This window comes from Lipotes vexillifer, unplaced genomic scaffold (genome assembly GCF_000442215.2).
Source record: "Lipotes vexillifer unplaced genomic scaffold, Lipotes_vexillifer_v1.1 scaffold272, whole genome shotgun sequence".
NCBI classification, from domain to species: domain Eukaryota; kingdom Metazoa; phylum Chordata; class Mammalia; order Artiodactyla; family Lipotidae; genus Lipotes; species Lipotes vexillifer.
The window spans coordinates 819,786-837,894 of NW_006772469.1; the positions used below are offsets into that span (position 1 = coordinate 819,786).

At 42.9% G+C, this 18,109-nt stretch overlaps 1 protein-coding gene and 1 non-coding gene across 2 annotated transcripts in view; both read left to right on the forward strand.

Moving 5' to 3' along the window:
* Positions 1-7,287: 7,287 nt before the first annotated feature.
* Positions 7,288-7,360, forward strand: TRNAG-CCC (transfer RNA glycine (anticodon CCC)). Its single transcript has one exon. It is a non-coding gene; the product is annotated as a tRNA-Gly (tRNA).
* Positions 7,361-17,460: 10,100 nt separating this feature from the next.
* Positions 17,461-18,109, forward strand: part of TMEM150C (transmembrane protein 150C) — a 71,877-nt gene continuing 71,228 nt past the window's right edge. The window contains exon 1 of the mRNA XM_007447546.1: positions 17,461-17,658. The gene's annotated coding sequence lies outside the window, so the exon portion shown is untranslated. The remainder of the gene's footprint in view (positions 17,659-18,109) is intronic.

Sequence of the window (18,109 nt, forward strand, 5' to 3'; positions counted from 1 at the left end):
TTCAGCAGTTTCACAATGCCATCAGACTCATGTTCTTACTGTGTTTTAAGTCTACTATCCTAGTTAGTTAAGTCTACTATCCTATGTTAGTCTAGTACTAACATACTATCAGAACATGTTGGTCTCTGATTCTTCACGCTAGTCCTGTCACAGTCCTGTGACGGCTGTTGCAGCTCCAGGATCAGGTCTACATACACAGCAAGAAGAGAAATGGTGTCCTTGAGTTCTCAGCTCCCGCCTGTCTCCTTTACAAGAGGACGTCCCCCTATCGACTTCTTCTGGTCTCTCATTGGGCAGAACCAGGTCACGTGCCACCCCCATATGCAAAAAAAGGCTGAGACTATGAGTAAATAGCAAACGGGAGCGGCGTTACCAAGACTGGCTTAGTGCTGGCGCTGGCCACATTGCCTCGCTGAACAAAAGGGAGGTTCTATTGGCAAGAATCGGGGGTGCAGGGTGTTGAGATGGCTATTGAGTGGGTAGCTCAGAGTGTCTCCCACACCAGGAAACTCAAAATGTGTTAAATACGTTATTCTTTGCTCAGAGTTTTTAGAGCATAAAAGTTAAGAACACAGACTCTGAAGAAAGACTGCTAAGGTTCAATCCCAGCCTCATGTAGCTCACTGGGTGAACTTAGGGGAGTTAGTCAACCACTCTGTGACTTTGTTGCCTTCATTGTAAACTGGAGATAATAATAACACCTATCCGGAGTTATGTGAGAACTAAATGAGTTAACACATGGAACGTGCTTAGAACAATACCTGACACATAGTAAGCACTGCATAAGTGGTATTATGTATGTGTGAGAATGCGTGTAAATGTGTTATTTTGGTACATCTTTTATTCAACAAATATTTATTGACTATTTGATATGTGCCAGGCAGTGAGCTAGACACTTGGATAAAACTATGAACAAGATAGAGTGCCTCTTGACCTTGCCGAGCTTGTATTCTGAGGGAAGAAACCTATAATAAATAAGTCAACAAATACATAAAAATTTAGATTGTGATAAGTACTATGAAGGAAATAAACAGGGTGAGGAGATAGAGAATAGAAGGAGCAATTGTCTTAAGGCGGGAAGGAACAATTAAGCTGAGATCTGACCAGTGGAGTAGTCATAGGAACAACCAAGGCAAGAACTTTCCAGCTAGTGAGAACAGTTAGTGCAAAGGTCCTGGGGAAGGAAAGAGTTTGGCTTGTTCTAGACTGTCCACAAAGCCAATATCGCTGGAACAGGGTGAGTGAGGGGGATGGGACCTGGGTGAGGCTGAAGAGAAAGTCAGGCCCCACACCACATAGTGCCTTGTAGGCAGTGGGAAGGTGCTTGGGCTTTAGTCTTAGTGAAGTGAGAAGCCACCAAAGACAGAAATGGCCTGTATAATGTGTTTGTCTTTTATAGACTTCTTTTTACGGAAGTATAGTTGATTTACAATGTTTCAGGTGTACAACAAAGTGATTCACTTTTATATATACATATATATATATATAGCTGTTATATATATTCTTTTTCAGATTCTTTTCTATTATAGGCTATAAAAAGATATTGAATATAGTTCCTTGTGCTATACAGTAGGTCCTTGTTGGTTATCTATTTTATATATGGTAGTGTGTATCCCAAATTCCTAATTTACCCCTTCCCCCATCCTTTCCACTTTGGTAACCACAAGTTTGTTTTCTAAGTCTGTGATAATGTGTTTGTTTTTAATCACTCTGGCTGCTTTGTGGATTGAAGGGTGACAGGAATAGACTCTGGGAGACCAGTTGTAAACAACGATAGATTGAATGAGGATGGTGGCAAAGAAAATGGAGAGGAATCCAGGGAACCATTTGTGTGTGTGTGTGTGTGTGTGTGTGTGTGTGTGTGTGTGTGTGTGTAATAAGGACCATGTGTTCCGCCATCATGCTGGCTCAGTGGAAACTGTTCCATGTCTTCTCACCTTGGTCAGGGGGCACTGGCTGCCCTCTCATTCCACCGCCACACCTTGATGTATCTAGAGACCACACCTTCACCTCTCGGTAGTGCTTCTGGGTGGCCAAGAAGGGTCCAGGACTGTTGAACAGGTAGTTGCCCACATGAAGAGGTCAGAGGAGAGGCAAGCATCACTGGCTGAAGGATGGACAGGCGTGTGCCGATCACTGGCAACTAGTGGACCTCAGGGAAGACAACTGGACACTGACTTGGAGGCCACTGGGGCAGGTGAGAAGTGAGGCTTCTTCTGGAAGAAGCTTGATATTTCTCAGACTTAAATTCTTCCTCATTGTCCTTACCCCCTCCTCCTGTCCTCCAGGCCCACAGTAGTGGTGGGAAACTTGCTGTACAAATGGTCACCTGAATCTCTCTGTTTCACAGGTAGATTTAATAATTGAGTATTTGCAATCTTGGTTTTCTGTTTGTGAAGCGGGTGACTCTATCTACCTAGGGCAGGGGCAGGCTCTCAGGGGCAAATGGGGAAGAATTCCATAAGATGGGGAAGGTTGCATTAATTAATATTTTCAAATAGTAAGGAGACACATACATATATGTACAATAGGAATATGGGTAGACCTGCCCTTACAGAACAAGAAATTGGTTCCATTGCTCTAGTCTGAAAGTGTTAGGACTGGGAAGGAGGCAGGAGTGTCTCTACACTCCCATGAGGATGGTTGGGTGGAGCTCCACAGGATGCAATGGTCAGAAAGAAGGCCACAGGATGGCCCCACCAACTGCAACTAAAAAAAGACCCAAGCCGGCCCCACCCCTCTGCCAAAAAGGACAATCGATGGTTATCTGGCAACCATGATTCTCCCTCCCCTTTTAGTATTAGAAGATTTCATTAACCACCCAAAGCTGCTCTTGATGTTATTTCCAATCAAGTTTCATCTGTGTAAACCTGTTAGTGGGAAAGGACAGGGTATCCCACAGTGACTTGCCTCTGCTCCATACCGAATGCGTGACACTACATCTATAAAATCATAGTCTAATAGAGAACAGACTTGTGGTTGCTGAAGGGGAAGGAGGGTTGGGGAGGGAAGGATTGGGAGTTTGGGATTAGCAGATGCAAATTAGTATATATAGGATGGATAAACAACAAGGTCCTACTGTATAGCACAGGGAACTATCTATATTCAATATCCTGTGATAAACCATAGTGGAAAAGAATATATACATCTATAACTGAGTCACTTTGCTGTACAGCAGAAATTCACACAACATAGTAAATCAACTATACTTCAATAAAAATTTTTTAAATGAAAAATAAATAAATAAAATAAAATCACAGTCTACAAGACTTTAATTTTACAGCTGAGACCCAGAGAATTTGGCTGGCCCAAGGTGACACAAACAGTCGATGGCCTGAGAATCATCTTGGACTAACTCAGTTCTCTGACAGGAGGTTGTTGGGTGGAGTTTAATTGAATTGGCTTGACCCCAGCAGGGACCTCCTTCTCACCCAGTACGTGAAAGCCTATCATGCTTGTTTATAATGCAAAATGGCCTCTTGCTACGTTGTGCTCGTGGAGTCCTGAACTTAAACGTCTCACTGACTCACAATTAGGGGGAAAGCCGAGTGGAAGCATTTGTAGGAGACTTTAAAACAAGGATAGTTCCGTTGCTTTCAAATACTGTATCTATAGTGACAGAAACCGTTAACAAAGGGCAGCCAAGGGCAAGTTGAGCCAGCACTCCGAGGGCAAGGATTGGGCCAGCCTGCCTCTCTAAGGCTCTGAGCTCTTTGGGTTCGAAAGGGGTGCATGAGGGGAGATTGGAGGGCTGGCACTGTGGAGACAGGATTTGCAGAGGCCAGGGGCCAAGATTGCCAGATTGTCACATTGGATACCTACCTTTCAATTAGTGCATTTGAAGGAGCAAAAGGTGAGGGAGATAATTAAGTGTGTATTTGCAGGGTTGAGCTGCATATAAAAACTTGACAGACTCACACAGTGGCAGCTGTGGCCTGAGACAGCACGGCCTGGTTCTCAGGGACCCGTTCTCCAGAAACGAACAGCTCAGGTGTGTTAGTAACTTTGTCCTAGGAGATGGGCCCCAGGTGAGTTTGGAATCCAGGATGGATCAGACCCTGTGCTGACTGGCCCCGTCCATCTTCTTTCACAGGTCACTGTGGTTCAAATGAAGATAGACACAGCCTTTAAGGAGAAGAGGATAAGAAAAGATGTTGGAAAAGGAAACAAATAGCCTGGAGATAAAATAGGACTTGGTTAGCAAGAGGCAGGTCCAGCTTTTTGAGGGGGAAGATATGAGTGCTTTTGCAATTTGGTAAGCAATAACTGAGTGCCTTAGATAATGGGGTATCTAAGGTGACTGACGTTACTAAGGTGAACAAAGCAGAGGCCCCCCTTTCACTGGCCCACACTCTACCCGAGTGTATGTGTCTGGGGCTCACTTTCTTCTTAGTACCAATTGGTTCTACTCATCCCATTTCAATCTTCAGCAGCCTGGGGCCTTCAGCAGCAGTCCCAAAAGGGAGAGATGGAGGTGTGCTGGCAAATTGTGGAATATTATAAAGCTGTTAAAAAAAAAACTTAGCTTGGGCTTCCCTGGTGGCGCAGTGGTTGGGAGTCCGCCTACCGATGCAGGGGACATGGGTTCGTGCCCCAGTCCGGGAAGATCCCACATGCCTCGGAGCGGCTGGGCCCGTGAGACATGGCCGCTGAGCCTGCGCGTCCAGAGCCTGTGCTCCGCAACGGGAGAGGCCACAACAGAGGCCGCTTACCGCAAACAAACAAACAAACAAACAACTTAGCTCAATTCTCCTTTTTTGAGACCAGATTACCCTGATACCAAAACCAGACAAAAACATCACAAGAAAAGAGCTGTAAATGACCATACTTTGTTAAAAGGTGCTATTTATTTCCAATGTTTATTTCGCTTTTCTTCGCAGTGGTTTATCTTGGCATACATCTAACTTTAAGGATCTAGAATCCATGTTTGTATTAGTTAACATGGCCTCAAATCCCATTTTGTTTAACAAATACTTATTCATCACCACTATACACGGGGTGTCATACAGGTGTCTATGAAAGCCTTTATCACGTCATATCAAAGCCATCTGCTTATGAGTCGGACTCCCCCACTACAGAGCAGTATTCATGTCTCACTCATGCCTGTGTCCCCAGCACCTCGCACAGGCCATTCCCATAGGACTTGGCATTCAATACGTGTTTGGGGACTGTATGTCAAAATGTGGGTACACCTTTAATATGGGGCTGAACCTACATGAGTGCCAATAGAGTGATGGGGATTGGGTGATGAATCTGAGGGAGATTTAGGTGGTGGGCTTGAGGAGAGGGACAACTGTAATGGGAAAGAAGCCTGGGAAGTAGGATAGAATCAGATCATAGCGAGGCTTAAGGCCCATGCTAAAGAGCTGGAATCTAGTTTTGTATCCAATGGGGAGATTGAAGGGTTAGGGGACAATGAAAGATCATCATATTAGTTTTCAAAAAGAAAATTCTTGTAAAGTCCATATGTGTATCAGTTAGGGGGCTTTCCATTGAGAGTAACAGAAAACCTGACTCTAACAAAGTTAAAAAAAGGAATTCAGTGGTTTGTACAACTGACAATTCCAGATGTAGGATAGACTACAGACACAATTTCATCAAGACCCCGGTTTCATTTCTCTGTGATTATCTTAGCTTTGTCCTCCCGCATGTGTTGGTATCATCCTCAGACTTGTTTCTCTCATGGTTGCAAGACTGCTGCCACCAGGACTAGTTGCCATTTCTCCTAACCTTTAATGAAAAGTCCAAAGTTTCACTCTGATTAGACCAGTTTAGGTCTCATTCCCTCACGAACAAATTCATGAGCTGGAGCCAGATAAATAGGATTAAACTGATGGCTTAGGCCAACTGAGGCCACCCCCATGGCCAAGAGTGGATCAATCCATCCAAAATGCATGACTACTTCCCAGTAGGAAAGTGATGTTTGGAAAGCTGAGAAGGCAACCAACAATGTTCACCACAATATGACAGAATAAATGCCTAAGAATAAGGAAGGAATTTATGAAAAACAAGAATGGCAAGGGAGAATTTGCCTTACTTTATTAAAATGATGAAAAATAGAATGATATTGGCACAAAGAACCCCCAAATAAACCCAAGTTGATTTTAAAATTAGTCCATTACAAATGTGGCATTTTTATGGTGGTTTAGTTAATGAAAAGTATTGGCATAATTATCAATCAAACTGGAAGGAGATCAAGTTAGATCCCTGGTCCTTGCAACATAAATAAGAAATTCCAAATGTATCGGAAAACCAAAAATAAAAAACAAAACAATAAAGGCATTGGAAGAAAATTAGAAGAAGAAAATTGATTCAGTCACCAATGGCCAATGATTTAATCAATTGTGCCTATATAACAAAGCCTAAAGAACAGGGTTTAGAAGCTCCATTCTCCTTCCCACACACCTTGCTCTATGCATCTTTTCCACATGGCTGTTCTTGAATTATATCCATTTATGATAACCAATAATCCAGTAAGTAATCTCTTTTCCTGAGTTCTATGAGCAGCTCTAGCAAAGTAACTGAAACTGAAGAGGGGGTCTTTGGAATCTCCAATCTATAATTTATTGGTCAGAAGCACAGGTAATAACCAGGACTTGAAGTGGGCATCTGAAGTGGGGAGGGGACTTTCTTGTGGGACTAAACCCTTAACATGCGAGATCTAACACTATCTCCAGGTATATCTACCTATCAGAATCGAGTTAATAAGATACCCATCTGGTGTCAGAGGACTGTTTGATGTGTGGAAAGCCCACACGTCTGGTATCAGAAGTGAAGCAGTGCTGTGGCAGAGCACTGAGACTAGAGGGGACACACAGAAGGAGTGTGGTTTTCCTTCACATTTCTGGGACAGTGGCGGGATTTGCTAGATCAGCCCTGGCTCATAGAAACATGTGGTTTGGGAAGAGAAAGTATGAAAGGGCAGGGGAAAATAAAACTAGGAAAACAGTTCATTTATGATAGCATCAAAAAGTAAAATACTTGTGATTGTCTTTTTAAAAATTTTAGCCATTCTAGTGGGTGTGTAGTGGTATTTCACTGGGGTTTTGATTTGCATTTTCCCGATGGCTAATGATGTTCAACATAATTAAATAAATTTAACCAAAAAATGCATAACTTATACTCTGAAAGCTGCAAAACATTGGTGAAAGAAATTTTAAGTTTTAGATAAATGGAATGATATCCCATGTTAATGGATTGGAAAACCAAATATTGTTAAGATGGCAATATCCCCTCAGCTGATCTACAGTTAAATGCAGTCTCTATAAAAATAGCAGTTGGGGGACTTTCCTGCTGGTCCAGTGGCTAAGACTCTGCACTCCCAATGCAGAGGGCCCGGGTTCAATCCCTGGTCAGGAAAATAGATCCCACATGCTGCAACTAGTGTTCCCACATGCCACAACTAAAAGATCCTGCACACGGCAATGAAGACCCCGTGGGCCACAGCTAAGACATGGCGCAGCCAAATAAATAAATAGATAGCTTTTTAAAAGATAAAATAGAAGCTGTATTCTTTGCAGAAATTGACAAACTGATTCAAAAATTCTTATGAAAATAGAAGGACTGAGAAAGTTTTTTTAAATCTTGAAAAAGAACAAAGTTGGAAGACTCACACATCAGGAAGGTATTTTTAGAATGGAGGAAATATGCTCACATTTATAGGTGAAGGGGAAGAGCCACTTGAGAGGGAGGGATTAGATACCCTTAAGAGAGTCTTGGGATACCTTAAATGTAAATGGATTAAACACTCCAACCAAAAGACATAGACTGGCTGAATGGATACAAAAACAAGACCCATATACATGCTGTCTACAAGAGACCCACTTCACACCTAGGGACACATACAGACTGAAAGTGAGGGGATGAAAAAAGATATTCCATGCAAAGGGAAATCAAAAGAAAGCTGGAGTAGCAATACTCATATATCAAGCAAAATAGACTTTAAAATAAAGAATATTACAAGAGACAAGGAAGGACACTACATAATGATCAAGGGATCATTCCAAGAAGAAGATATAACAATTGTAAATATTTATGCACCCAACATAGGAGCATCTCAATACATAAGGCAGATGCTAACAGCCATAAAAGGGGAAATCGACAGTAACACAATCATAATAGGAGACTTTAACACCCCGCTTTCACATATGAACAGATCATCCAAAAAGAAAATAAATAAGGAAACACAAGCTTTAAATGATACATTAAACAAGATGGACTTAATTGATACTTCCAGGACATTACATCCAAAAACTACAGAATAAACTTTCTTCTCAAGTGCTCATGGAACATTCTCCAAGATAGATCATATCTTGGGTCACAAATCAAGCCTTGGTAAATTTAAGGAAATTGAAATCATATCAAGTATCTTTTCTGACCACAACACTATAAGACTAGATATCAATTACAGGAAAAGATCTGTAAAAATTACAAGCACATGGAGGCTAAACAACACACTACTTAATAACTAAGAGAGCACTGAGGAAATCAAAGAGGAAATCAAAAAATACCTAGAAACAAATGACAATGAAAACATGATGACCCAAAACCTATGGGATGCAGCAAAAGCAATTCTAAGAGGGAAGTTTATAGCAATGCAATCCTACCTCAAGAAGCAAGAAACATCTCAAATAAACAACCTAAACTTACACTTAAAGCAATTAGAGAAAGAAGAACAAAAAAACCCCAAAGTTAGCAGAAGGAAGGAAATCATAAAGATCAGATCAGAAATAAATGAAAAAGAAATGAAGGAAACAATAACAAAGATCAATAAAACCAAAAGCTGGTTCTTTGAGAAGATAAACAAAATTGATAAACCATTAGCCAGACTCATCAAGAAAAAAGGGAGAAGACTCAAATCAATAGAATCAGAAATGAAAAAGGAGAAGTAACAACTGACACTGCAGAAATACAAAGGATCATGAGATCCTTGTATGCCAATTAAATGGACAACCTGGAAGAAATAGACAAATTCTTAGTAAAGCAGAACCTTCTGAGACTGAACCAAGAAGAAATAGAAAATATAAACAGACCAATCACAAGCACTGAAATTGAGACTGTGATTAAAAGTCTTCCAGGGCTTCCCTGGTGGCGCAGTGGTTGAGAGTCCGCCTGCCGATGCAGGGGACGCGGGTTCGGGCCCCGGTCCAGGAAGATCCCACATGCCGCAGAGTAGCTGGGCCCATGAGCCACGGCCGCTGAGCCTGAGCGTCTGGAGCCTGTGCTCCGCAACGGGAGAGGCCACAACAGTGAGAGGCCCACGTACCACAAAACAAAAAAACAAACAAACAAAAAAAACCAAACAAACAAACAAAAAAAAAGTCTTCCAACAAACAAAAGGCCAGGACCAGATGGCTTCACAGGCGAATTCTATCAAACATTTAGAGAAGAGCTAACACCTATCCTTCTCAAACTCTTCCAAAATATAGCAGAGGGAGGAACACTCCCAAACTCATTCTATGAGGCCACCATCACCCTGATACCAAAACAAGACAAAGATGTCACAAAGAAAGAAAACAACAGGCCAATATCACTGATGAACATAGATGCAAAAATCCTGAACAAAATACTAGCAAACAGAATCCAACAGCACATTAAAAGGATCATACACCATGATCAAGTGGGGTTTATCTCAGGAATGCAAGGATTCTTCAATATATGCAAATCAATCAATGTGATAAACCATATTAACAAACTGAAGGAGAAAAACCATATGATCATCTCAATACATGCAAAAAAAGCTTTTGACAAAATTCAACACCCATTTATGATAAAAACCCTCCAGAAAGTAGGCACAGAGGGAACTTACCTCAACATAATAAAGGCCATATATGACAAACCCACAGCCAACATCATTCTCAATGGTGAAAAACTGAAATCATTTCCTCTAAGATCAGGAAAAAGACAAGGTTGTCCACTCTCACCACTATTATTCAACACAGTTTTGTAAGTTTTCACCACAGCAATCAGAGAAGAAAAAGAAATAGAGGGAATCCAAATTGGAAAAGAAGTAGTAAAACTGTCACTGTTTGCAGACGACATGATACTATACATAGAGAATCCTAAAGATGCCACCAGAAAACTACTAGAGCTAATCAATGAATTTGGTAGAGTTGCAGGATAAAAAATTAATGCACAGAAATCTCTTGCATTCCTATACACTAATGATGAAAAATCTGAAAGAGAAATTAATGAAACACTCCCATTTTCCCTTGCAACAAAAAGAATAAAATACCTAGGAATACACCTACCCAAGGAGACAGACGACCTGTATGCAGAAAACTATAAGACACTGATGAAAGAAATTGAAGATGATACAAACAGATGGAGAGATATACCATGTTCTTGGATTGGAAGAATCAACATTGTGAAAATGACTCTACTACCCAAAGCAATCTACAGATTCAATGCAATTCCTGTCAAACTACCAATGACATTTTTCACAGAACTAGAACAAAAAATTTCACAATTTTGTATGGAATCACAAAAGACCCCGAATAGCCAAAGCAATCATGAGAAAGAAAAATAGTGCTGAAGGAATAAGACTGCCTGACTTCAGACTATACCACAAAGCTACAGTAATCAAGACAGTATGGTACTAGCACAAAAACAGAAATATAGATCAATGGAACAGGATAGAAAGCCCAGAGATAAACCCACGCACATATGGTCACCTAATTTTTGATAAAGGAGGCAGGAATATACAATGGAGAAAAGACAGCCTCTTCAATGAGTGATGCTGGGAAAACTGGACAGCTACATGTAAAAGAATGAAATTAGAACACTCCCTAACACCATACCCAAAAATAAACTCAAAATGGATTAAAGACCTAAATGTAAGGCCAGACATACAAAACTCTTAGAGGAAAACATAAGCAGAACACTTTATGGCATAAATCACAGCAAGATCCTTTTTGACCTACCTCCTAGAGAAATGGAAATAAAAACAGAAATAAACAAATGGGACCTAATGAAAGTTAAAAGCTTTTACACAGCAAAGGAAACCATAAACAAGATGAAAAGACAGCCCTCAGAATGGGTGAAAATATTTGCAAATGAAGCAACTGACAAAGGATTAATCTCCAAAGTACACAAGCAGCTCATGCAGCTCAATATTAGAAAAACAAACAACCCAATCTAAAAATGGGCAGAAGACCTAAACAGACATTTTCCAAAGAAGATATACAGATAGCCACAAACACATGAAAGAATGCTCAACATCACTAATCATTAGAGAAATGCAAATCAAAACTACAATGAGGTATCACCTCACACCAGTCAGAATGGCCATCATCAAAAAATCTAGAAACAATAAATGCTGGAGAGGGTGTGGAGAAAAGGGAACCCTCCTGCACTGTTGGTGGGAATGTAAATTGATACAGCCACTATGGAGAACAGTATGGAGTATGGAGGTTCCTTAAAAAACTAAAAATAGAACTACCATACCACCCAGCAGTCCCACTACTGGACATATACCCTGAGAAAACCATAATTCAAAAAGAGTCACGTACCACAATGTTCATTGCAGCTCTATTTACAATAGCCAGGACATGGAAGCAACCTAAGTGTCCATCGACAGATGAATGGATAAAGAAGATGTGGCACATATATACAATGGAATATTACTCAGCCATAAAAAGATATGAAATTGAGTTATTTGTAGTGAGGTGGATGGACCTAGAGTCTGTCATACAGAGTGAAGTAAGTCAAAAAGAAAAAAAGAAATACTATATGCTAACACATATACATGGAATCTTAAAACAAAATCGTTATGAAGAACCTAGGGGCAGGACGGGAATAAAGACGCAGACATAGAGAATGGACTTGAGGATACGGGGAGGGGGCAAGGTAAGCTGGGAGGATGTGAGAGAGTGGCATGGACTTATATATACTACCAGATATAAAATAGATAGCTAGTGGGAAGCAGCTGCATAGCACAGGGGATCAGCTCAGTGCTTTGTGACCACCTAGAGGGGTGGGATAGGGAGCATGGGAGAGAGACCCAAGAGGGAGGAGATATGGGGATATATGTATTCGTATAGCTGATTCACTTTGTTTTAAAGCAGAAACTAACACACCATTGTGAAGCAATTATACTCCAATGAAGATGTTAAAAAAAAAAGTTAGCCTAGATACCCAACTAACACACACACACACACACACACACAGACACACACACTCAAAAGAGAGTCTTGGGAGTGGACAGAATAAAGAATAACAACTAGTAGAGTTAGGCTTGGAAATAAAGTGAGAAACTTCACCTTTGAAGGGGGCGGGGAGAATTACAGAGGATAAAAAGATATTTTTTGGTGGAGAGAAGTTGAGCCTCCTTCCAGAGGTGAAATATAAAATATTTAACAACCAGGGCTTGGTGGGCACCAACGGTCCAGACACCGCTATGGAGGCCTTCTCCGTCCGTGTTAGGTCTTTAGTTGCTAGTCAAGGCGAAGTCTCAGGGTAGAGGCTGGGGCAGACAGCAGAGTGGGACCACAAAAACTCTAGGGCTGAAGCAACATCTCCTAAGAAGAACTTTAAAAGACTGAATACAAATGATCTAAATTCCTCAAAAACAGTCACCCGTGACAAAAAGAATATCATACCATAAAATGATTAATCTTTAGCTCTCTGATTTAGGAGGGATTTTTCTTTCTGTTTTTTTTTATCAAATAAAGAATGGATGCCTTTCATAAAAAACAGTGCATATTGGCAAAAGGTCCAAAGAGAGGGGGTTAATTGAAATAAAAATTGTTCACACTCTTTTGGCTTTTTTCTCTTGTAGTAAAGGACAGTGTCGTAGTTCAAATGGGGATAATGGGGTTACGGTGAATTTCAGAACACGGAATCTGGTATGTATTTGAGGCTCTTCCTCTGGGCACCAGCCACAGACCTCTTTCAGACCCTGCTTTCTCACTGGAGGACAGCGAGATGATAATACCTGGCACCCAAGAGAACACAGCGCAGTGCTCGGGCTTTCCCAGATCGCAACTGCCAAGCGCATAATATGGAAACCGTCAGCAAAGAAATCGTATCAACCTCAACCACACGTTGGTCTCCAAAGGAAGGCACCACTTTACTTGTCCCTCTGCATTTCAGAAATATTTCTCCCTTATCACTGCAAAGCACTGCAGTCCTCTAAGACCAGATATGCTGGTCTGAGTGCTGCTGGTCCAGTGGAGCAGACCCTGAAGAATTCATTGGTCCCTGATCTAGGGCAGGCTGTATGTGCTGTAGCCTTTTCAAAACCTAGACTTTTCTGACTAAAAGAGACCTTTTATCTAATCCCAGTCCCCTAGATGAGGAAACCACAGCGAAGATTAAACCAACATATAGATCCATTTGGATCTTTTAATCCAGTATCCTTACTTCTTTCTTGTTGGGAAGCTTAAGTTATAATTTATTACACATGAAGGGAGTTTCTTGACACATTTCACTTATTTGTAATTCAGGTAAGATGCCAGCTTGACACATCCCCAGAGGTTTTAAGGTATAATAGGGAATGCATTATATTTGAATATATAGCTGATATGTTGACCCGGCGGGACTCATGGTATAATCAGAAAACAGCTCTATATTCCTCTGTCATGCCTGTTCAAACCTGCTCTGTGGGGCTAGTTGTTTTCCCACCCCTTGAATAAATTAATGTGTAGGAGCTATGACTTTTGAGGTCACTCTCAAATAATAAAAAAGCCTCTGAGAAAGACAAATATCATATCATATCACTTATATGTGGAATCTAAAAATGATACAATGAACTTATTTACAAAACAGAAATAGACTCACAGATATAGAAAACAAAATTATGGTTACCAAAGGGGAAAGGGGGAGGAGGGATAAATTAGGGGTTTGGGATTAACATCTGCACACTACTATATATAAAATAGTATTACTGTATAACACAGGAAACTGTATTCAATGTCTTGTAATGACCTATACTGGAAAAGAATCTGAAAAAGATTCATGTATATGTATAACTGAAACCTTACTGTACACCTGAAGCATTGTGAATCAACTATACTTCCATTTCAAAAAGAAACACAAAACAAAACAAAAGGCCTCTGGTTATTGGTAGTCAAAAATAGTCTTATATCAGTAATTAATACATCTGGTCTAGTGTAATAATAAAAAGCCCACACTCCAGTGGCAAAGGCGCGTAATGGTAGGCTCTCGCTGTATTTCTGCAGCCTGGCTTCTCCCCTCCTTGCACAACAGGAGGCTGTCTAACTCCTCCAGGACTAAAGTGGGAAAGAGAGAGAGCTAAGGAGGCAAAAAGCTGGCTCTAGGTGGGCATGGCTTCCTGTGGCCATGGAGCTGACACTTCCTATCACTGGTGCTATCTCATGGCTTTGTTGGAGCCACCAACACCCTGCTGGGCAATCTCTCACCACCCAATGCCTTGGCCCAGGCAAGTTCATTTTGCCTCTGATGGTTGCCTTAGATTCTTCCGCCCCCGGGGCATCCGGAGGCATACCTCTGGCTTCTATCTGCTGAGGTCTCTTTGCCCTTCCAAGCAGTCCTCTTGGGTAGATCAAAGTCAAGCCCACACTGTCTGTCTCACTATCTTAGACTTGTCTTCTGTGGAAGTAAATTACTTCCCCTACTAGAGTCCCTACCCGCCTGTGTTCAGGCCACTTTTACCAACACTGGCCCTTTAGATTTCTCAGGCGTGAGCCAGACATTGGTCCATGGCATTTCCCAAACTGCAGGGGACACATCTCAAGCTCTCCGAGAGACCGGCCTGAAGTCCCTCTCATCAGACTCAAGGTGAGAGAAGAACACCCTTCTCCCTCCCCCTGGGGGCTGCATAGGAGGGGTCTCTTAGGACACCTACAACTCCTTCCATAGAAACCCTTTTTCACCCACAGCACTTCCGGCAGCCTCCACTTCAACCCTTTTATACCTTCAAAGCAAGTGAAAGGTCAGGCAACACTCCTTTGGAAGCCCTACTTGGTGGTCCTACAACTTGTTTGGAATGTGAGAGTGGTTGGCAACCATTATCTGGGGCCCCTGTCAAAATGGAAATAAAATAATAGCTCCCGTTTAACAACCTGTTAAATGTTTACAATTACCCTGTGAGTCTTTCTTTAATAGGTAGATGTTGGTAGAGATCGAACGCCACTTCAATGAACTTTGTATGGTTTTGCTGCTCACCAGAGATGGAACATCAGTTGGATTGGATAATTCAACTGATAAGGCTTGGTAATGATTGGATAAGGCTGGGAATGATTTTGTTATACACAGATTATCATTACAACGAGATTCACTGCAACTGGACCAGCAGCAGGGATTCCCAGAATCCCAGGAGTGTTGTTTATGAGTTGTGCTTCTCAAGTCTGCTTTGCCAGCTGAACAAAGGAACTGATCTGAATCTTAAACAACATTAAAGTGGCTGCAGGGAGAAAGAAAATGAGAATATAGAATTTCTTTGTGATTCTAAATGTTCTATAGTGGTTTCAGTTGAGTAACAAGTTCACTTATATCAGAAAAGCCACCACCCCTACTCAGATGGAGGGATACCTGTGCTGTGAGTTAAGTCAGTGGACTTGGTAGATCACCATGGTGTCAGAAGCATGGCGCCTCATCGTGATCCTGTGGAATGATTCTATCCCTGCATACTGATCACCACCCTACCCACCAAGTTTGTGGCTGGCCTCTATTTCCAGGGCTTAAACCCTGTTTGATCTGTACTTGCACCTTTCCTCAAAGCCTGAAGCATTTTGGAACATTGTCAACAGATCATTTTAGAATACAGGATAGATCTTTATATACATTTTTTAAAAAGAGAACCAGCTCCAGGATAGTATTTTGCTCTTACATCCATACATGATTTAATATATCTAAGATTGTACTGAGTACATCGTGGATGAATTTTAACGGATGGGATACCAAGACCAATAAAAGAAAAATCAAAGCATGGATAAACTTATATTTAGTTTGTCTTCAGTTCTCTTGAAGCTTCACTAGAAGTCTCATGACATTAATGGAATCTGTTTATAACAACCAACTCTCCTTCGTGGCTGGGATTTTAACATAATCTTCCAGCTGTCAATATCACTGTCAGGAATGTAATTTATTCCACTCTTTGAGTTTATTTGGATGGACGTTTTAGAGATGAAGGTGACGATGATTTAGCGCTGCTGACAAATGGCACCGAGCCTCCTATCTTCACAAATTCAAGTTTGTTTCTTAAGCACAAGTGGGCCTGGCTCTGCGTGAAAATGAAAATGTTCAAATAAATTTAACATAGTGCAAGGGTTCTCAGTCCTTACATGAAGACAAGGAAAAGTAAGGACATTTTACAAATAGGGAACCCTTCTCCCAAGAAAGGCAGTGATTTAGTCATGGGCATGTCAGAATCACCTGTGACTCTTTGTGAAAATACCCTTGTTTGGATGGCTCCTCTCTGCTCAACACTCCCTGCCCTCGGGTTCTGACTTAGGGGGTCTGAGGTAGATACAGGCATTTGTATTTTTTAAAGCTCCCACTGGTGATTCAGGTACGCAGACAGAGTTAAGAACGACTACTAATTGTATGAATCCAGAAGTTTTAAAAGAATGGACTGGAAGCAGGTGTAGCTAGAGGGTGCCTTCAGTCATCACAGAGAGAAATGAATGGTAGAGAAGGGATGGAAGTGGGGGGAGGCGGTCCTCACCTCAGAGCTGAGGTTCATTCACCGACTGGCCTCAAGCAATTCTTAGCTCTGGGGAGTCACAGATCACTGAGGATCTGATGAAAGCAGTAGTCACTCTCCTCGGAAAGAATGGGCATAGGCTATCCTCCACAAAATTCAGCAGAGGATCTAGATTAAAGTTTTTGTTTTTGCTGTTTTAACCAGATGTTTTAACCTGAAGGGAAGGTATACAGAAGAGGCCAGGGACCTGGCCTCAAGAAGCTCGCAGTCTAGTAGCCAGGAAAAAGCAGTAAAATCATATCAATACACACATAATAGTGTATTATGGGGGCATCGTGGGGGAAGGAAGAGTTCTGGAATGTTGAATTGGAGAATTTGAACAGTGTGCTTTGAGAGGCAGCAGATGAGAAGAGGTAGGTGTGGTGGGGAGGGCCTAAAAGAATGGAGGTCAGCCTAAGGCAGATGGTTAAAGCCGTGGGAGCCCCGGAAGGCTGCGTCTGGAAGAGAAGTTAACGGTGAGCGTGAGATAAAAATAGCCTTGATCCACGCTGCTGCCAGAGGTCACTGACATGGTGCCACTGATTGGCTGCGGTCTGCGGTGGGGAAAGCTATTCAGATGCCGATGAATACAGTTTTATAGCAGACTCAGATGAGACACTGGCAGGAAGAGAGCAACCTGGCGCTGGGAGGGCGGCCTTGGAGCCTCCGCTCATTGCCAGGGTCAGAAGTTGGCCCTGTGTTTGCTCTTCACGATGAAAGAAAACCGCGGGAGAGCGCTGAGCGGCGGAGAACTGCATTCAGCCAGTGGGCACGAAAATGAGTTTTAGCTGCTCTGTGCAAAAACCCTAGGTGTGGGGACAGAAGGGAGCCGACCAGCAGGTTACAACAGGTCAGGAATAAATAACCACCAAGCGGAGGATCCCAGATTCAGTCCTTCCTTTTGTTGAGTGAGGAGCGAGCGCCAGGCAATCGGGTTCACAAAGGCTTTGGAAAGAAGCGGTTCCACCGTCCCCGCTCGGCTCCAGCCCCGGGTAACTATGCGGGGTCCCGAGGGGTGGTGGAAGCCGGAGGCCCCGCGGGGGTGTGGAGGGGGGGGTCACTCTCCCCGGGAGGCCTGGAAGCGGGACCCCAGAATAAGTCGGGGGCGGGCCGCGGCGCGGCAGGCGGCGGGCGGGCAGATCCCACCCCTTCCTGAAGGAAGCGCCCTCCTCGCCGCGACTGCCGCCGACGCCGCCACTGCCGCCGCCGCAGGTCACGGCCCCGCCAGGCGACCGCGGCCCCGCCGCACCGGAGCAGGTAGGCGCGGCGCCCCCTCCTCCGCGCGGGGCCTCCGGGCAGCCAGGGGACATGGGGTTCGGCTCCGCGCCCAGCCCGGAGGCGGAGAACAGGGGACTGCGGGAGCCGCAGCGGGGCTCGGGCGGCGGGGTCTTCCCGGCGGCGGAGCCCTGCTCGGCGGCGGCCCCCGCCCCGGAGCGCCCCGGG